The sequence below is a fragment of the Macaca thibetana genome, chromosome 18 (assembly GCF_024542745.1).
Source record: "Macaca thibetana thibetana isolate TM-01 chromosome 18, ASM2454274v1, whole genome shotgun sequence".
NCBI classification, from domain to species: Eukaryota; Metazoa; Chordata; class Mammalia; order Primates; family Cercopithecidae; genus Macaca; species Macaca thibetana.
In genome coordinates this window covers 68,886,618-68,908,781 of record NC_065595.1, presented here as the reverse complement: position 1 = coordinate 68,908,781, position 22,164 = coordinate 68,886,618, and the positions used below count along the sequence as shown (strand labels likewise).

Sequence of the window (22,164 nt, the reverse complement as noted above, 5' to 3'; positions counted from 1 at the left end):
TTACTAAATAAATAAATAAGCAAATAGCAACAAGCCTAGGAAGGAAGAAGGGAAGGGAAAAATCAGTATGCAAAATTGCTACGATATCTAAAAGTTTGTTTTTTAAACAAAATTATAACTCATGCCAAACAGCAACAACCAGTAAAGTATAAACCATAAACAGGAAAAAAAAAAAAAAAGAGAAGACAACAGAAATTATCTGTGAGAAGGCACAGGTGTCAGATTTCACTGATTTCAAAGCAGCCATTATAAATATATTTTAAAAACTAAAGAAAACCATGATTAAATAATAAAGAAAGATATGATGACAATGTCTCCTTGTAGAGAGAAAGTAAATAAAAAGATAGAATATATATTTTTAAATTGATCTATAGATTCAACATAATCTCTATTAAACTCCTAGCTGGCTTCTTTGCAGAAATTGACAAGGTGATAAAATTCATATGGAAATTTAAAGTGCCTCAGAGTAAACAAAACAATCTTGAATAAAAGAACAAATTTGGAGGAATTTCACTTCCTTACTTTAAAACTTACTACAATGATACAGAAATTAAGACAATGTGGCACTGGCATAGGGATAGACACACACATATATAAATGGATTAGAATTCAGAGTCGAAAAATAAACCCTTATTTACAATCAACTGATTTTCCACAAGGGTGAAAGAACAGTCTTTTCAACAAATGGTGCTGAGACAATTGCATATCCATATGCAAAAGGATGAAATTAGACCTTTCTTCACATAATACACAAAAATGTACTCAAAATATATCATAGACCAAAATGTAAGAATTAAAATTATAAAACTCTTAGAAGAAAATATAAAGGACTAAACCTTTGTGACCTTGGGTTTCTACATCAATGCACATCATAATAAAATTGATCAGAACCAGAGATAAAGAGCAAAAGGTAAAAACAGTCAGAGGGAAAAAAAAGACATATGTACAAAGAGCAACCAAGATACGAACAGCAGATTATTTGGATAAACAATGCAAGCCAGAAGAAAGTTGAGTAACATGTTTAACAAACTGAAGTTAAAAATGTATTAACCTAAAATTCTCTACACAGTGATAGTTATATCTTTTTGAAATAAGGATGAAATAAAGACTTTTCAGATGCACAAAAGCTGAAAGACATCTTCACTAGCACATATGCAACACAAGAAATATTACAGAAAGTCCTCAGGCAGAAGTAAAATTATATCAACTGGAGCAGAAGTTTGTTAAAATGCAGATTCCTGGGCTCAGACCCCAAGGATTTATCTCCATAGTTCTGCAGTATGGCTTAGGAACATGGTATTTTATTTTCATAATTGTTTTATATTTGTTTTAATATATAAAACATGCACACGCCAGAAAATATAAAAAGTACAAAAGTGTTGGTAATCACTGGAAGTAGGAAATAGATACGTTGTTCACTATACTGTTCTCTCTACTTTTATCTACTCTGAAATTTTCCATAATAAAAAGTTCTTTTGACTTTAAAAAAAAAACCAACCTGATAACAGGCAGAAATTCAGATCTACACAAAGGAATAAAGAGCACCATGTATGGTTCATTAAATGAGTAAATATATAATATTTTATTATTATTTAAATATATTTGAAAAATACATGACTCTCTAAAAATGCATTGTGGAAAATATATATAAAAACAAAATATTTGACAATAGTAGCATTAAGACTAAGAAAGCGTCGTCAGCAAAGCCTGAGTCCTGTCCTCTCGCCCTCCTCCCAGAACAGCATGAGCTTCACCACTCGCTCCACCTTCTGCACCAACTACCGGTCTCTGGGCTCTGTCCAGGCGCCACCAGCGTCTATGCAGGTGCCGGGAGCTCTGGTTCCCAGATCTCCATGTCCCGCTCCACCAGCTTCCAGGGTGGCATAGTGTCTGGGGGCCTGGCCGTGGGGATGGCCGGGAATCTGGCAGGAATGGGAGGCATCCAGAACGAGAAGGAGAACATGCAAAGCCTGAATGACTGTCTGGCCTCCTACCCAGACAGAGTGAGGAGCCTGGAGACCGAGAACCGGAGGCTGGAGAGTGAAATCCGGGAGCACTTGGAGAAGAAGGGACCCCAGGTCAAGAGACTGGAGCCATTACTTCAAGACTATCAAGGACCTCAGGGCTCAGATCTTCGCAGATACTGTGGGCAATGCCTGCATCGTTCTGCAGATTGACAATGCCTGTCTGGCTGCTGATGACTTTAGAGACAAGTATAAGAGAGCTGGCCATGCGTCGGTCTGTGGAGAGCGACAACCATGGGCTCCGCAAGGTCGTCGAAGACACCAATGTCACTTGGCTGCAGCTGGAAACAGAGATCGAGGCTCTCAAGGAGGAGCTGCTCTTCGTGAAGAAGAACTACGAAGAGGAAGTAAAAGGCCTACAAGCCCAGGCTGCCAGCTCTGGGTTGACCGTGGAGGTAGATGCCCCCAAATCTCAGGACTTCGCCAAGATCCTGGTAGACATCTGGGCTCAATATGACAAGCTGGCTCGGAAGAACCGAGAGGAGCTGGACAAGTGCTGGTCTCAGCAGATTGAGGAAAGCACCACAGTGGTCACCACGCAGTCTGCCAAGGTTGGAGCTGCTGAGACGACACTCACGGAGCTGAGACGTACAGTCCAGTCCTTGGAGACTGACCTGGCCTCCATGAGAAATCTGAAGGCCAGCTTGGAGAACAGCCTGAGGGAGGTGGAGGCCCGCTACATCCTACAGACGGAACAGCTCAACGGGATCCTGCTGCACCTGGAGTTATAGCTGGCACAGACCTGGGCAGAGGGACAGCGCCAGGCCCAGGAGTAGGAGGCCCTGATGAACATCAAGGTCAAGCTGGAGGCTGAGATCGCCACCTACCGCTGCCTCCTGGAAGGTGGCGAGGACTTCAGTCTTGGTGATGCCCTGTACAGCAGCAACTCCATGCAAACCATCCAAAAGACCACCAACCGCCAGAGAGTGGATGGCAAAGTGGTGTCTGAGACCAACGACACCAAAGTTCTCAGGCATTAAGCCAGCTGAAGCCTCCTAACCTTTGGGGAGCAGGAGGCCAATAAAAGGTTCAGAGCTCAAAAAAAAAGGAGAAAGACTAAGAAGGAAGAAATGAAAGTATACTATTGTAATACTATACATGAATGGTATAATATTATTTAAAGGTAGATAGTGATAAGTTAAAGATGTATACTATAAACCCTAAAATTTACAGTTGGCCAGACACAATGACTCAGGCCTGTATTCCAGTACTTTGGAAGGCTAAGGCAGGTGGACCACTTGAGGTCAAGAGTTTGAGACCACCCTGGCCAACAAGGTGAAACGTCATGTTTACCAAAAACACAAAAATTAGCCAGGTATGGTGGTAGGTGCCTGTAATCCCAGCTACTCAAGAGGCTGAGGCATGAGAATAGCTTGAGCCTGGGAGACAGAGGTTGCAGTGAGCCCAGATAGAGCCACTGCACTCCAGCCTGGGTGACAGAATAAGACCTTGTCTCAATAAATAAATAAATGAACAAATAAAATTTATAATTTATCACTTAAATACCAGAACAGTTATAGCTAATAAGTCAACAAGAAGGTAAAACAATCATAAAAGGTATTCAGTTAAACCAAAGGAAAACAGAAGAGAAGAAAAAAGGAATAAAGAAACATGGGTCAAATACCAAACAGAGGGCAAGATGACAGAGTTAATAAAATCATTTCAGCAATTACTTTAAATGTAAATGGTCTAAACACCCTAAATCAAAGGCAAAGATTTTCAGATTGGATTAAAAAATAAGATTCAGGACCTTGCACGGTGGCTCATGCCTGTAATCCCAGCATTTTGAGAGACTGAAGTGGGCAGATCACCTGAGGTTGGGGGTCCGAGACCAGCCTGGCCAACATGGCAAAACCCCGTCTCTACCAAAAATACAAAAATTAGCTGGGCATGGTGGCACATGCCTGTAATTCCAGCTACTGGGGAGGATGAGGCAGGATAATCATTTGAACCCAGGAGGCAGAGGTTGCAGTGAGCTGAGATGGCACTACTGCACTCCAGCCTGGGTGACAAAGACTCCATCTCAATAATAAAAAATAAATAAGATTCAACTATATGCTGCCAATAAGAGACACTACTTTATATATATAAACACAAGGAGTTAAAAGTAAAATAATGGGGAAAGATACACCATGCAAGTCAAAAGACAGACGGAGTGGCTATATTAGTACCAGATAAAGCAGATTTCTGAGAAAATAGTACAAGGGAAAAAGAAGATCATTTCGTAATGATAAAAGCATCAATTCATAAAAAGGACAGAATAATGCTAAATGTTTAGGCACACAGTAACAGAGCTTAAAGACATATGAAATGAAAACTGAGATAATTGCAGGGACGGCCGGGCACAGTGGCTCACGCCTATAATCCCGGCACTTTGGAAGTCCAAGGTGGGCAGATCACCTCAGGTCAAGAGTAAGACCAGTCTGGCCAACATGGTGAAACCCTATCTCTACTAAAAAAACAAAAATTAGCCAGGCAGTAGTGCTGCACACCTGTAATCCCAGCTACTCGGGAGGCTGAGGCAGGAGAATTGCTTGAGCCTGGGAGGTGGAGATTGCAGTAAGCCGAGATTGTGCTACTGCACTACAGTCTGGGTGACAGAGGGAGACCCCGTCTCAAAAAAGACTTTTAAAACTGCAGGGAGAAATACACAAATCTACAATAATAGTCAGAGATTTCTATGATCCTCTCTCCATAATTGGGAGAACAAGTAAACAGAAAGTAAGTGTATAGAATACTTCAAAAACACAATCAACCAACTTGACATATTTAACCCATCACAGCTCACTTTCAAGTAGTAATACACCACAGCCACTCTGATAAAAACTCTTGGCAAACTAGAAATAGAAGGAAATGTCCTCAACCTGATAAAGGGCATCTTCAAAAATGGACAGCTAACATCATATTTAATAGTGAAAGACTAAATTATTGCTCCCTAAGAAACAATTGGATATCCATGTGGAAAAAAAGAACTTTGTTCCATACCTTACACCATAATCAAAACATTACTCAGAGTGAATCAGATGTAAATGCAAAACCTAAAAGTATTAAACTTCTAGAAAAACAATAGAAGAAAATCTATCTGATCTTGGGTTAATGAAAGGATTTTGAGATACAACACCAAAAGCGTGACCGTTAAAAAAAAAAAACGGATAAATTAGACTTTATTAACATTTAAAGTTTCTGCTCTTCAAAAGACAATGTTCAGTGAATGAAAAGCCAAGCTACATGCTCAGAGAAAATATTTGCAAGTTGTATCTGACAAATAGCTTGTATGTAGAATATGTAAACACTTTCAAAACTCAGGAAAAAAATTTGAAAATGGACAAAAGATCTGAACAAAGATTCACTAAAGAAGATACCAATAGCAAACAAATATTCAATAGAAAAGATATTCAACATCACTACACATTAAAGTAATGCAAATTAAAACCCCAGTAAGATACCACTACCCACCTATTAGAATAACTAAAGTTAAAACTGATGATTCCGGCCAGGCATGGTGGCTCATGTCTGTAATCCCAGCACTCTGGGAGGCCGAGGCGGGCGGATCACCTGAGGTCGGGAGTTCGAGACCAACCTGACCAACATGGAGAAACCCCGTTTCTACTAAAAATACAAAATTAACCGGGCATGGTGGCACATGCCTGCAATCCTGGCTACTTGGGAGGTTGAGGCAGGAGAATCGCTTGAACCTGGGAGGCGGAGGTTGCGGTGACCCAAAATTGCACCATCGCATGCCAGCCTGGGCAACAAGAGCGAAACTCCATCTCAAAGCAAAACAAAACAAAACAAAAAAGACTGATCATTCCAAGTACTGGTGACGATATAGAGCAACTGGAACGCTCATACACTGCTGGTGGGAATGTAAAATGTTAAACAGTTTTAGAAAAGAGTTTGGCATTTTCTTAAAATCTTAAACATTCACCTGCCATATGAGACAGACGCTATACTCCTAGGTATTTATCAAGAGAAACAAACGCACATGCTCAGAGCACCCTATTTATTTATTTATTTTTATTATTTTATTATTATTATTATTATACTTTAAGTTCTAGGGTACATGTGTACAACGTGCAGATTTGTTACATACGTATACATGTGCCATGTTGGTGTGCTGCACCCATTAACTCGTCATTTACATTAGGTATGTCTCCTAATGCTATCCCTCCCACCACCCAACCCGACGACAGGCCCTGGTGTGTGATGTTCCCCTTCCTATGTCCAAGTGTTCTCATTGTTCAATTCCCACCTATGAGTGAGAACATGCGGTGTTTGGTTTTCTGTCCTTGTGATAGTTTGCTCAGAATGATGGTTTCTAGCTTCATCCACATCCCTACAAAGGACATGAACTCATCCTTTTTTATGGCTGCATAGTATTCCATGGTGTATATGTGCCACATTTTCTTAATCCAGTCTATCATTGATGGCAGTGTATGAGGGTTCCAGTTGGTCTATATCTTCACCAATACTTGGAATGATCGGTCATTTTTGTTTTGTTTTGTTTTGCTATTGTGAACAGTGCCACAATAAACAAACATGTGCTTGTGTCTTTACAGCAGCATGATTTATAATCATTTGGGTATATGCCCAGTAATGGGATGGCTGGGTCAAATGGTATTTCTAGTTCTAGATGCCTGAGGAATCAACACACTGTCTTCCACAATGGTTGAACTAATTTACAGTCCTACCAACAGTGTAAAAGTGTTCCTATTTCTCCACATCCTCTCCAGCACCTGTTGTTTCCTGACTTTTTAATGATCGTCATTCAAACTGGTGTGAGATGGTATCTCATTGTGGTTTTGATTTGCATTTCTCTGATGGCCAGTGATGATGAGCATTTTTTTCATGTGTCTGTTGGCTGCATAAATGTTTTCTTTTGAGAAGTGTCTGTTCATATCCTTTGCCCATTTTTTGATGGGGTTGTTTGATTTTTTCTTGTAACTTTGTCTAAGTTCTTTGTAGATTCTGGATATTAGCCCTTTGTCAGATGGGTAGAGTGCCCTATTTCTAATTGCCCCAAATGGGAGACAACCCAAATGTCCATCAACAGGTGAATGGATAAATAAATTGCACTACGTCTGCCAGATCCACTGTGCACTCCTCACTGCACTCCAAATACAAGCAACCAAGATTGTTTATTGTCTTAACATAAGCAGAGGCATTAACAGGCATTGTCCGTTCACTGCACATTCTTTTGGAGTCTCATTTATGTGGAAAAAGAGGATGCTCAAATGACATCGGGGTGGGCCACACTGGGTAACTAGTTTAAGGAGCAGAAGACAGTAGTCAAAAGCTATTTCAAGTCCTCCTTAGCCAGTATTCTACTTCTTATCATATCTGGATAGGTTTTTGTATCTCTTCTTAGCATCTAACATTCTCATTTTCAGGGGGACTTCATTTTTCCCCACGTATTTTCGACAGACCGTGGCCCCGTCTATTGTTTTTGAAGAGGAAAACTCCTGGTGCCAAGAAGTCCACTGATCCTTGGTTCAGACAAGGACTTTCAATTGCTCAAGTCAGATGAATATTGAAAGGTCACCAGAGGATACACCAGGATAAAAACCCTATGAACTTGATATTGAAATTTTCTTGTTGAACTGATGTTGGAAGGTGGGGAGAGTAGAAAATAAGTTGTAAAATGGCCCAGGGCTTAATTTATTTAAAACTTTGGTTAAAAACGTTTGCTGCTTTGAATTGTTTTATGAGAAACCACAAAAGATGTTAGGTAGTGGAAGAAAAGAATTCCACTGAGAGGGCTTTAACTACCCTGTTACCTTCATAGCCCCCCAGCAGTAATCCACAAAAATGATATTTTTTGTATGGAAAGTTGACCTTTTTCTCAATATAATGTAGATTGAATAAAAATCTGTGCTTTTTTAAATGCTATGCAAGTTAACATGATATCCAAGTAAAAACTCTGAGTTTGCTATGAAACACATCTCTGATGGCAGCCAGATTGCTACCTCTGAACATTTCTTAGGTAGAAACAATGTTGCCAGCTCACCGGTTTTCTGAGATAATACCTAAAATTTTGCAACCCAAAACTGTTCCGTTTTCTTTACCATCTGGTTCTAGGAACACAGGGACACCATGACTATTGAAGCGTTGAAGATTCCAGATTAAACGTTTTTTAAAATGTAAGCCTACACTGCAGGGCATGGTGGTGTGCCTGGAGTCCTAGCTACGTGGGAGGCTGAGGTAGGAGGATCCCTTGAGTCCAGAGATTCTAGTGCAGCCTGAGCCACACAGTGAAACCTCGTTTTAATAAAATTTTTTTAAGCCTACACTTCCTAAATTTTGTATAGTGACTGCACTAAAGCACATTATATATTTTCTTATTTAGTACTCACGCTAATAGTATTCAATAATGCTATTACTTCCTGCTTTGACAGATGAGGAAAATGGAGCATGACGGGAATGGTGAGTGTTGGGAATAAGGGAGTGTAACCACCCTCTTCTCCCAGATGCCTGTGCCTTTGAGCAATTCACTTGCTCTTCCTTCGCAAAGAGGTTGGACCAGCCTCTGGGTGATTTCTAACCTCTAACATTAGAGGGCAGTGACTCTAAGCTAAAACACCATTGTGGGATCCACTGTGCTGGTATCAAGCCACGAAGAGGAAGCATCTGTGCTACAGAAACTCATAGGTGAAAGGAGCATCTTTCACTGCCTTATAAACTTGTAGAGTAAGAAGTTTTAGCTCTGGTTGACATCATGTGCAACACATAAGAGAAATGGTTAGACTGTTTGAGGAAGTGCACACTAAAATGCCTGACCCCTGCACAGAGGTGAGTGGGTGCCATCTGGCTGAGAGGTTCCTGTTATTAGTATCTAATCAGGTTTCCCTGGTAGCTAGAGAACTGCATGACTTGTTGACTGTAAGGCCTCTTACCTCACAAGGGTGTGGTTTCAGAGGTTTCTGAAGAACAAGTGCGGGAGAACTAACTATGACTAAGGCATCTCAGGTCAATGACGTGAATAATTAACCCCAGCTCTTTTTTTTTTTTTTTTTTTTGAGACGGAGTCTCGCTCTGTCACCAGGCTGGAGTGCAGTGGCGTGATCTTGGCTCACTGCAACCTTCGACTCCCAGGTTCAAGCGATTCTCCTGCCTCAACCTCCCAAGTAGCTGGAACTACAGGTGCATGCCACCATGCCCGGCTAATTTTTGTATTTTTAGTGGAGACAGGGTTTCACCATGTTGGCCAGGATGGTCTCCATCTCTTGACCTCGTGATCCCCCCACCTCTGCCTCCCAAAGTGCTGGGATTACAGGCCTGAGCCACGTGCCCAGCTGACCCCAGTTCTAAGAATTCTTGTTCCATTACGGGTAGGGAGATCATAACTAGGGAAACCATCTAGGTGGTGAGGATGCAAGCCAGAGAAAAGCCAGAGCCTGCCAATTCAGCTTTGGAATGTTCCAGAAAAGCATTCCTGAGACTCTGATAGTATTTATACGCTGGAATGATTTCTATTTCCCTATATAAAAGATCTTTTTATTTTCCTACTGGCTAGTACCTAACTCAGAACGTGGAGGCTTTAAAAATTCAGTGAATAAATGAAAGAAAAAACCCTTCATTTACGTTGAAAACAGGTATTTCTTACACACAATCATTTTTTTCTTCTAATTTATTTTTCCCTAAAAGGAACAAAGGGAAGAAATAATAAAATCAAGAGCAAAAAATGGATAAATTAGAAAACATAAAACAACACATTTGGTAGACAAATCCAAGAGCTGGTTCTCGGAAGAAAATAGACAACTTGTGTACAAACGTTACCAAGAAAACAAAAGGAGAGTCAACATACATTTTGTTAGGAAAGAGTAAGTTAATAAGTGAGATTTTGGTGAAAAAAACATTTACCGTGTGTGGAATAGATAATTTTATTAAAAAAATACAAGTGATCAAAACTGATGTTACCGAGAAAACTATCAACAGGATTTTTTAAAGTAAACTGATGAATTCTAAATTTCATAGGAAGGTCAAACAAACAATAAAGGTCAGACAAAATCTAAAAAAAAAAAAAGTATAGGAGGAGAGTATCTCTATCAGATATTTTAATATATTTTAAAGCTACAGTGACTAAAATTGTGTGGTACTGACACTTGAATAGAAAAATCAGCCAAGCATGGTGGCATGCACCTGTAGTCCCAGCTACTTGGGAGGCTAAGGAGGGAGTATCACTTGAGTCCAGGAGTTCAAGGCTGCAGTGAACCGTAACTGTGCTACCACACTCCAACCTGGGCAACAGAGTGAGATGCTGCCTTTAAAAAAAAAAAAAAGATGAAGAAAAAGAAGATCATCTGGAACATCATGTCCAGACTAGATCAAAAGAAATATGGAAATTTAGTATAAGACATAAGCAACATTTCAAATCAGGGAGGAAAGATGTTTTATCTAAATAAATTATGTTGGAGACAAAAAGTATCACAAGGAAATCTTAAATTATGTTGATATTAATAGTAGTAATGTTAGCATTGATATTTTAAAATTATTTCATATACACAGAAAGATTTACACATTGTATGTATGATGTATACACATAAATGCCAGCCAGGATGTAATAGAGAAGCAGAATCGCTAGAAATAATCGAGCGTGAAGGATTCCTAAAGGGATTTGACCTTACGCAGTTGTGGGAGCTGGCTAGACAGCCTCCGTTTGGCTCTTTATGCCTGACACTGAGCCTGAAGTCATAAGGCCGTGGTTAGGAAGGAAAAATGCATGTGAAATGAGGCTGAGCAGAGATTCCCTCGCCTCACCCCACTGCTACCTCTCCTGTCTTCACACCTGGCCCAGAACTTGGAGAAGCTGCAGGAAGAGATCACATGGGGCCTGGAGGATTCCGCCTCCAGACGCTGTCTGCATAACAAAGGAGCCGGCAGGCCTGCACATGCCTAAATTCCAACAGGGCGTAGCCTAGCCCAACATTCAGAGGGTGAGCGCTGCTACTTCTTGACTGCTACCTTTCAAATCTCAGAAATTTCCCTGTGTCCAACTCTAACCAAAGGTCTACCAGGAAGGGCATTCTGGAAAATGTAGTTCTGTTTAACCAAATTGACACATTATTAAACCACCATTATATACATTCATGTGTGCTCACACAAACGCATGCACACGTAATCTATCTCTACATATGAAATAATTAAGTTAATTTTATTAGGAACCAAGCTATATGATGTAAGAGGAAAAAGATATAAATATAAAATTACAAAATAAAAACCATGAAATAGTTCATTTGAATTGAAAAGTAAGTATGGGCTGGGTGTGGTGGCTCTTGTTTGCAATCCCAGCACTGTGGGAGACCAAGGCAGGAGGATCATTTGAGCCCAGGAGTCTGAGACCAGCCCTTGGCAACATAGCAAGATTCTGTCTCTATTAAAAATTAAAAAAAAAATTTTAAAAAAATAGCTGGGCATGGTGGTGGGCACCTGTATTTCCAGCCACTCAGGAGGCTGAGGCAGAAGAATCACTTGAAACCAAGAGGCAGAGGTTGCAGTGAGCCAAGATTGTGCCATTGCACTCCAGCCTGGGCAACAACAGTGAAATTCCATCTCAAAAAGAAAAAAAAAAAAAGTAAGTAAGTATGAACTCATGATGTATATCCCTTCTGAAAAAAAAATTAATGGGCTTTTCCCAGCTCTGGAAGCTGCAGAGGCCTAGAAGCCATGACAATGCAGTAGCAGTACGTACATCTAGCATTCATTTTGTGGTCTCTAAACACCATTTTCCATTGAAAAGAACCAGGGCTTCTTGGAGAAATGCTGTTTTATTTATTTACTTATTTATTTTTATTTTGAGACACTGTCTCACTCTTTCACTCAGGTTGGATTGCAGTGAAACAATCTTGGCTCACTACAGCCTCTACCTCCCAGGCTCAAGCGATCCTCCCCACCCAGCCTCCCGAGTAGCTGGAACTACAGGCTTGTGCCACCACACTTGGTTAATTTTTATATTTTTTGTAGAGACAGAGTTTCATTATGTTGCCCAGACTGTTCTCAAAGTGCTGGGACTACAGGCATGAAGAAATGCTGAATGTCTTTTTTTTCTTTTTTTAAAAATGGGGGTCTTGGCCAGGTGCGGTGGCTCATGCCTGTAATCCCAGCACTTTGGGAGGCTGAGGAGGGTGGATCACCTGAGGTCAGTAGCTTGAGACCAGCCTGGTCAACAGGGTGAAACTCCGTCTCTACTAAAAATACAAAAATCAGCTGGCTGTGGTGGCATGCACCGGTAATCCCAGCTACTCAGGAGGCTGAGGCAGGTGAATTGCTTGAACCCAGGAGGTGGAGGTTGCAGTGAGCTGAGATTGTGCCACTGCACTCCATCCTTGGTGACAGAGCGAGACACCATCTCAAAGAAAAAAAAGAAAAGAAAAGAAAAGAAAAGAAAGAAATGGGACTCTCACTTTGTCACCCAGGCTGGAGTGCAGTGGAATGATCATAGCTCACTGCCACCTCCAATTTCTGGGCTCAAGTGATCCTCCTGAGCCTCAGCCTCCCAAGTAGCTAGGACTACAGGTACATGCCACTGCACCCAGCTAATTTTTAAATTTTTTGTAGAGACAGTGTCTTGCCGTCTTGTCTAGGCTGGTCTCAAATCCCTGGGCTCAAGCAATCCTCCTGCCTCAGCCACCCAAAGTGCTGGGATTACAGGCGTGAGGCACTGTGCCCAACCCTGAATCTCTTATATCAGAAAGCAAGAAATCTCTGAGACTGCAAGGTTAACGCCAAAGGACACAGGAATTAGCTTGAAGAGAAGATTGAAGCATATTGAGTAAAAACTCATCAGTTTATCATCATAGTAGAGGAGGAAAAGGGGGTAAAAAAAACCTCAACAACAGCACTGCTAGAAACAAAAATGAACAAGTTGCTGGAGGATGTGCTGTTAATTTTCTGTGTCAGTTTGTGCTGAATGTTGCCCAGATAACTGGTGAAACGTGACTTCTGGGTGTCTGTGAGGGTGTTCTGGAGAAGGGTACCATGTGAACTACACTGAGCAGAGCAGTTGGCCCTCCCCAGCATGGGGGGGCATTGTCCAATCCGTTGAAGGCCTGAATAGAACAAGAAGGGCAGAGGAAGGAAGGTGGATTTGCTTCCTGTTTGAGCTGGGACCTCCATCTCCTGCTGCCTTCAGCCATCCGCACTTATGGTTCTTGAGCCTTCAGAGTTGGACTTACATGACTGGCTCCCCTGAAATACACCACAGGTCTTCCTGGTTCTCTGCCTGCAGATGGCAGATCAGGGGAATTTGGGACCTCCATAATCACATGACCCAATTCTTGGGTTCTATATATTCTATTGGTTTCATTTCTCTGGAGAACCGTGACCAATAAGAGAACTCTCCCCAAAAAAGGAAAAAATGGAAAATGAAACAATTCATTTCATGAAGAGATACCCTAACACTAACATACAAACCTGACAAAAACACAGAAAAGTAAACTGACACCTGTCATGTATGATAGCAGCGAAGTATTAATGAAATACTAACCAATGGAAGACAGTTACATTAGAAGACTAATACAAAGTCGGTTATTCTAAGAGAATCTTGACGTAGTTTGAAATTACAAAAACAGGCCAGGCGTAGTGGCTCACTGCTGTAATCCCAGTGTGTCCGGAGTTGGATCCTTCTAGTGGGTTCGTGGTCTTGCTGACTTCAAGAATGAAGCCATGGACCTTTGCCGTGAGTATTACAGCTCTTAAAGGTGGCCCAGACCCAAAGAGTGAACAGCAGCAAGATTCATTGAGAAGACCAAAAGAACAAGACTTCCACAGCATGGAATGGGACCAGAGGGAGTTACCGAGGCTAGCTGGGGTGGCCAGCTTTTATTCCCTTATTTGTCCCCACCCATGTCCTGCTGATTGGTCCATTTTACAGAGTGCTGATTGGTCCATTTTACAAACCTCTAGCTAGCTACAGAGCACTGATTGATGTGTTTTACAAACCTCTTGTAAGACAGAAAAGTTATCCAAGTTCCCACTCAACCCAGGAAGCCCAGCTGGCTTCACCTCTCACCAGCACTTTGGGAGGCTGAGGTGGGTGCATCACCAGAGGTCAGGAGTTCAAGACCAGCCTGGGCAACATGGTGAAATCCCATCTCTATTAAAAATACAAAAATTAGCTGGACATGATGGCAGGTGCCTGTAATCCCAGCTACTTGGGAGGCTGAGGCAGAAGAATCTCTTGAACCCAGGAGGCAGAGGTTGCAGTGAGCTGAGATTGTGCCAGTCTGGGCAACAAGAGTGAAATTCCGTCTCAAAAAAAAAAAAAAACCTAACCACCATGCATAGTCTTCTCTTTTTAAAAAGGTTTTTTAATAATATTGAATATACAGCCAATGTGTAAATATCCCTGATTGTCTTATAAATGTCTTTTATTAATCAGTTGTTTCAAATCAGGACTCAAACTGGGTCCAGACAATGCAGCTGATGAATGGTCTCAAGACTCCTGTAGTCTTTAACAATTTTCCTCTCCTCTCCTTTTTATACCTGCCATTTGTTGAAGACATCTGGACAATTTTTATGTAGAATTTCTCCCAATCTGGATTTGGTTGGTTATATTCTTGTAGATTGTTTAATATGCTCCATATTTCCTGAAGACGGATGGTTGGATTCAGAAGTTTGTTGGTACTGTATTCAGGTTCAGTTTCGTTGGGGACAAGAATACTTAAAAGATGGTGTGTGTAGTTCCTATTGCATCTCATGAGGAAGTGCCTTCTTGTCTGATGATTAGTGGTTCATTGTTGTTAGCCTGACCTGTTCCCCACTGCCTGTTTACCTACTGGCTTTAGAAGACAGGCTTCATCATTGCCTGTATCTATCACTTCATTAGCAGACGCAACGTAGTAATTTTTCAAATTCTATCTGCCTCACATCCCCTGCAATGATTAACTTTGATTCTTCCATAAAGAAGAACTTCTTTGGCCAGGTGTGGTGTCTCACACCTGTAATCCCAGTACTTTGGGAGGCTGAGGCTGGAGGAGTGCTTTATCCCAGGGGTTTAAGACTAGCCTGGGCAACAGATCGAGACCCTGTCTCTGTTATTAAAAATCATAAATAATTTTATTTAAAAAAGAAGCACTTCTCCTATCAACTGTTTACTCTGAAATACAACTCATTAGGGAGGCAGGATAAATGCTTGGGGCTGTCCCTTTAGATATCATTTCTGTCCCTGTATGTATCCAGAGCAGTTAAGAATATTTTAGTTGCAGATAACAGAACCCAATTTGGGACACCTTAAGAAAATATATAATTTATTGGAAAGCTCTTGACAAGTACAGAATCGTAGGAAGAGAGAAGCAGAAAGTGGAGATGTGAGAGCAGCTCTGAGCACCCCAGCAGCAGGCTTCGCCGGCTTCTCTTCAGAGAGTCGCCCTCTGTGCGACTCAGCAACATTGACTTCCAGGAGCAGGGTGCACGCTTCACTGCTGCAATTAGACAGGACAGTCCCCACAAGAGACTGTCCTTACTCTGACACCAACTGAAAGTTTGGGAGGTTCCCAAAATCATCTTGTTTTGATAATTCACTAGCTAGAAGGACTCACGGTGCTCACCAAAATCTGTTATACTCATGGTATGATTTCTTACAGAGAAAGGAAATGGATTAAGATCTGCCAAGGGCAGAGACTTGTGGGGCAGAGTCCAGAAAGGGGTCCACCCACGGAGCTTCTGATTATCCTCTCTGCGTTGTTGAGCAGTGTGAGCTCCTCCCAGCCATGATGAGATAATGCACATGGAGTGTAGCCAACCAGGGAAGCTCGCCAGAGCCTGGGTGCCCACTGTTTCCATTGTTGCTCCATAGCATAGCATAATGACCACATGGCTGGCCTTTAGCCTCTACCCCTTCCTGGAGATGAGTCTGGTAACTTCAGTCTCCAGTCCCTTCTAGAGACAGAATCCATCCTATGTAGCCCACATCCCCCATCATAAATCACACTGTTAGACTGTCTGGTGGTGAAAACCTCCAGCCAGACAAAGGCAGGACATTCCAGGGGCCTAGAAACCACCTCCCAGTAGCTGAGGGCAAAGGCCAGCCTTCTCTTTGAGTAAGGTTCATTCTTCACTGCACACTGGGTCTCTTCATTCCAAGTTTAAAATTACGAAAGAAACAGACTAATTGGTCCAGTTTATACAAAATCAGTTCAGACATGGACCCTGGAGACAGACCTTGAAAAAGAGTCTTCTATATTTTACATACACACCCCTTTCTCCAGCTGTTTAAAAACGCCCCTAACGCAACTGACCTAAACTCCTATGCACCCCTCACTCTCTCAGAAAACATAACCCCAAGTTAAACTCAGCAGCTGCCTGTGAAAGTCATGTCACGAAGCCATAGTCCCCAAAGCCAGATCACAGGCCTGGCCTGTGCTCCTCCAGCTCTGCTGAGATCCTGTTTCAGTGATCTGCACCTTAGAGACATTAGTACCTCAGCCAACAAGATCACATCCAAAATCAAGGAGAAGAAAGAAAAAAAGACAAACTATAATAATGTATTTTTAAAAAGGGAAAAGGGTAGCAATTAGCTCCCTCTGGCAATAAGATAACGATGGAAGCATTCCATTTATTTTTCCACAGCATTATTCACAGTAGCAAAAGGTGAAGACGACTAGGTGTCCTTTGATGGATGTATGGATAAACTCAGTGTGATGGCTTCGTATACAAAGGAATATTATTCAGCCTTCAAAAGGAAGGCAATTCCAACACACACTACGATGTGGACGGACATTGAAGACATTACGCTAAGTGAAGTAAGCCAGACATCAAAAGGATAAATATTTTGTGATTCCACTTATACGAGGTATGCCAGTAGTCAAATTCATGGAGACAGAGAGTAGCAAGGTGGTTGTCAGGGGCTAAGGGTAGAGGGGATGGCAGTTATTGTTTAATGGGTGTGGAGTTTCAATTTAGAAACACTGAAAGTTCTCGAGGTGGATGGTGGTGATGGTTGCACAACACTGTCAATGTACACAATGCCATTCAACTGTGTACTTAAAAATGGTTAAAAAATGTAAATTTCATATTATATAGTTTATGTATTATGTATTTTAGAACAATTTTTAAAAGGCTTTTAAAAATGTCCTCCATTGCAAATTGTCTGTTCCTGTTCCATGTGAATGAATTCTTTACATGTTAGAGGATATGAACTCTTTTTCTTTCATATTTACTTAGAATATATCTCTGAATTTGTAACTCATTTCCTTTGTTGTAGGGAAAATGCGGGTTTTTTTGGACTTAAACATTTATCGTAATTATCTAATTGTTTAAAATGTTCCTGTGGGATTTGTCCCACAACGTTTAAGCTTCTGAAGTGGCCTACCCCCTCCGTGTTTTAATTTTTTTAAGCCTTTTCCATGGTTTTAAATTTTTAAATTTTTGTAGAGACAAGACCTCACCATATTACCCAGGCTGGTCTCGAAGTCTGGACCTCAGACTCCCAAAAAGCCGGGATTACAGGCATGAGCCACGGCACCCGGCCTCGATTTATTTTTTTTAACATTGAATTCCTTAATGCCTTTATTGTCATAACATAATTAATTGAATAATTTTTCTATCTCATTGAGTTGAGATTGATGTGATTTTAATCACATATTAAAATGTAAAGTTTTTTGGCTTTTTTTGTCATTGATCAGTTTTATTTTTCATTGCTACAATACTATTTAATTATTCTAGTTTTATGTGGCTGTCTTCTGCAAAAATGGCTGCAATAATATTTCCCATCCTACACGAACCCTCTAGAACCTTCGCATTCCTCCAAAAAGATGGAGAGGCTGTGTTCCCTCCCTTTCAAACTGGGTAGGCATTTTGACTGCCTCAGGAGTACTCTGCAGTGGAGGTAACTCATGTGACTTTTGAGACTAGCCTAGAGAAGGCCACAAAGCTTGTTCTAGGCTCCCTTGAGACACAGGCGTTTGAGTAGGAGCCACAGGTAAGAAGCTCACCAGCTCTGAAACCGCTATGTTAGAACCACCCAGAGTCCAGGGCCCAGCAGGTCCAGCCTCAGCCCTTTAAGTCTTCCCAGCCGACGCAGCTGCCCAGCCTGGGAGGGAGCAAGTCTTTAGCCATCTCAGCCCTGCTCCCACCTCTCTGCAGCCACATGCGAATCTCAAGGAAGAGCCACCTAGCCCAGCCCAGTCACCCTCCAGATTCATAAGGCAGAAGACACAAAATTGAGAGGTGACAACGTGCTAGCAGCCCTCACTGGCTCTCGGCGCCTCCTCGGCTTCGGCGTCCGCTCTGGGCGCGCTGGAGGAGACCTTCAGCCCGCTGCGCTGTGGGGGCCCCTCTCCAGGGCTGGCCGAGGCTCCCTCTGCTCGCGCCGGGGAGGTGTGACGGGAGAGACGTGGGCGGGAGCCTGGGCTGCGGGCCGGCACGGGTTCCACGTGGGCACGGGCTCGGGTTCCGCGGCCGGCCAGCGCCTGCTGGGCTTGATCAGAAGCTGGGCGAGCTCCCTCTGGGCTGCCGGAGTGCCGAGCTACGTGCTGCGGAGCCACCTGGCGAGCGCCAGTGAGAGGTGAAGCCGGCTGGGCTTCCGGCACAGGTGGGGACTTGGAGAACTTTTCTGTCTAGCTGGAGGATTGAAAATGCACCAATCAGCACTGTGTCTAGCTAAAGGTTTGAAAACGCAACAATCAGCGCTCTGTGTCTTGCCAAAAGTTTGTAAACTCACCAATCAGCACTCTGTGAAAATGGACCAATCAGCAGGATGTGGGTGCGGCCAGATAAGGGAATAAAAGCAGATCACCCAAGCCAGCAGTGCCAACCCGCGTGGGAGCCTTGATTTTTAGCTCTTTGCAGTAAATCTTGCTGCTGCTCACCGTTTGGGTCCACATCACCTTTATGTGCTATCACTGCGAAGGTCAGTGAGACCACGAACCCACCAGAAGGAAGAAACTCCAGACACATCTGAACATCTGAAAGAACAACCTCGGGACACACCATCTTTAAGAGCCGTAACACTGACTGTGAGGGTCCGTGGCTTCGTTCTTGAAGTCAGCAAGACCAAGAACCCACCAGTTCCAGACACAAAATCACTATTGTTACTTATGCTACTGCGTTTGGAGTGATTTCTTACACAGCAATAACCGCCAGAACACTTTATAACATGTTTTAGAGCGGTTCTGCTGCTTTTCTTCGGAATTGACATTACAATTTGCGTCTATTTGTTCTTCCTGTGAATTTCAGATTTATTTGGTCACATTCCTACTTCCTTCCAATTTCTTTCTTGGAATCTATTAACATAGAAGTGACCGTGTCTATCTGGAATTGTATTATCCTTTAAATAGCATATTTAAAACTTTTTCTGTATAGCTATATAACTTCATAATTATATTTACTTAAATTTTGTCTGTATTATTGGACATTTAGGTTGTAGCATCTTTTTTCATAATTATAGATAGTACCATGCCATTTTACAATAATGCATGTTTGTGTACCCTCAAAATTCGTAAGTTGAAACTTAACTCCTAGTAGGATGGTACTAGGAAGCGGAGCCTTTGGAAAGTATTTAGATCATGAGGGTGGAGCCTCCATGATAGGATTAGAAGAAGCCAGAGAGCTGGCCCTCTTATTTGTTTATTTGTTTATTGTGATGGAGTCTTGCTGTGTTTCCCAGGCTGGAGTGTAGTGACATGATCTCAGCTCACTGCAGCCTTCACCTCCCGGGTTCAAGCAATTCTCGTGTCTCAGCTTCCTGAGTACTTGGGACTACAGGCACCCGCCACCATGCCCAGCTAATTTTTGTATTTTTAGTGGAGACGGGTTTCACTATGTTGGCGAGGCTGATCTCGAACACCCTACCTCAGGTGATCTGCCTGCCTTGGTCTCCCAAAGTGCTTGGGTTACAGGTGTGAGCCACCGCGCCTGGAGTTGGCCCTCTTTTTACCTCCACGTGAGGATACAATGAGAGGTCAGCTGTCTGCCTCCTGAAAGAGGGCTCTCACTGAAACCTGACCATGCTGGCACCCTGATCAGACTTCCAGCGTCCAGCGCTGTGAGATAAATTGCTGTTGTTTATTATAATAATAATAATAATAATAATAATGCTATAATAAATATCTTCATGCATATAACCTTTTCAAATAATGTATTATCTCTCTGGGGAGACTTTTTTGAGGTGGAAATCACTGGGTCAGAGAGCAAGAGCACTTTTAAGGGTGTAATACACAATGCCAAACGGTTATAACTCTTTATTGACACCACCAGGAATGTGCACAGGCAGACCCACAGTGCCTCTAGGACTCCCTGTTATGTTTTGTGTATTTGACTTAGCAAACAATTATATTTTATTATTTTTGTTTGACCTGTACTTCTTTCATTACTAGTGATGTTGGGCATTTTTCTATTTATAAATTAAGAATTACCTGTTTGTCTCCGTTATTAATGTGTGTATTACTACAGTCATCATTTTTTCTATTAACTGTATGAGCCATTTAGATAATTACAGTGAATTCTAGGGTGAGCCACCCGGACCCCCCTGAAAGATGGATGCTGTCATTCCCGCAGCTGCCAGGAGGATGAGCTGCTGACTTGCAACTGCTTCCCTCTCTGCAGATGCCTTCAGGAAAGGGAGCTGTCTTGCCCAGGGCTAGGCAGTCAGGGGCCACCCAAAGATCCATCCAGTGGACACCATTCCTCTTGCCTCAGTTTGGGATGATTCTGAAAGACAAACTGAGGCCTCAGTCAGTCTTATGTCCCAGGCCAGCTTTGCTCTCTGCTCAGTCCTGCAGCCCTCACTGTCTCACAGATACTGTTTCTAGAACCCTCCCTAGTAAACTTCTTGTGTGCAAAGCTTCCTCTGAGGTGGTTTCCAGGGAACCTAATCTAAGACAATTGATTGTTTGTTTCTCATTGACTTCTCATTACTTCCCAGCCATTTTTTTCCCACAAATATTGAATTCCAAAATATGCAAACATATCTATGTTATTTCTGTGTGATTTCTTCTAAACTTAAAAGATGCCACCCCCAACACACACACCAGCAGTTTCACTAATACTCAGTTCTATTATCTTCTAGCTTTTCGTTTTTGTCTTTTTCTTTTTCTTTTTATTTTTCACAGATTCTTCTGGCTTTTCTACGGTTGCCATTTTATTCTTGGTTTCTAATTCTAATGAAATTCATTTTAGTGAAGGATTTGAAGCCAATGAGTAAATGCCATTTGTTGACTATGTCTCTCTCCCATGGTTCATTTGCAATGCCTATCCTTCTTTATATATTAAATGGAGGCAGTGTTCTCACCATATTATGCAGCTGTAAGTAGACAGCTGAGGAACCACTGCCTGGAAATGATTTCTGAAGCTATCCACAATCTCCTCCCTGTGTGTGGGCTTTTCAAATGTTCCTGCCCAGGCAATAGAGACTTTGGGCCAAGCTCTGGCTTCTCTTCCCCATCAGCACATCCCAGCACGTCACCATGTTTAAAACAAAGCCTGGATCCCAACACTGAATGAACCTCACTGGTTTTCTAGGAAAATTGCCCATACATTAGTGAGCTGATAACTTTGTCCCCAATACCAAATGGAGCTTTATAGTCAACATTGATGTCCACGTGGATAGTCATATTGCCAAGAAAACATTCACAATTTCCTTCCTTCCTTCCTTCCTTTCTTCCTTCCTTCCTTTCTTCCTTTTTATTTTGAGACAGGGTCTGCTCAGTCACCCAGGCTGGAGTGCATTGGCACTATCATGGGCTCACTGCAGCCTTGACCTTCCAGGCTCCAGCAATCCTCCCACCTCAGCCTCCTGAGTAGCTGGGCCTACAGGCATGTGCCACCATGCCTAGTTAATTTTTTTTTAAAGTGTTTTTATAGAGACGAAGTCTCACTATGCTGCCCAGGCTGGTCACGAACTCCTGACCTCAAGCAATCCTGCTGCCTTGGCCTCCCAAAATGTTGGGACTACAGGCTCAAGCCACCATGCCTGCCTTATGCTTCTTAATTAAATCAAATATTATAAATGAAAAAGAGGAAAAAAGACTGTTAAGGTCAGGGTTTCCTCGTCCAATAAACACGCTTTTTGTGTGAATAATATACTCTTAATTCAATCAGCACTTCCGTTTCGCCAGGCAGGCAGGAGGCGTATTTCCAGATCTCCCAGTGTGCCAACAAGAACTTTTTATTCAGGTCTGTCTTCACAGCCTTAGCCAATGGGTGC

At 42.2% G+C, this 22,164-nt stretch overlaps 1 protein-coding gene and 1 pseudogene across 1 annotated transcript in view; one reads left to right on the top strand and one right to left on the bottom strand.

Moving 5' to 3' along the window:
- RAB31 (RAB31, member RAS oncogene family) overlaps positions 1 to 22,164 on the bottom strand; it is a 431,066-nt gene that overhangs the window by 177,566 nt on the left and 231,336 nt on the right. The window lies entirely within an intron of this gene.
- On the top strand, positions 1,744 to 3,004 carry LOC126941122 (keratin, type I cytoskeletal 18-like; annotated as a pseudogene).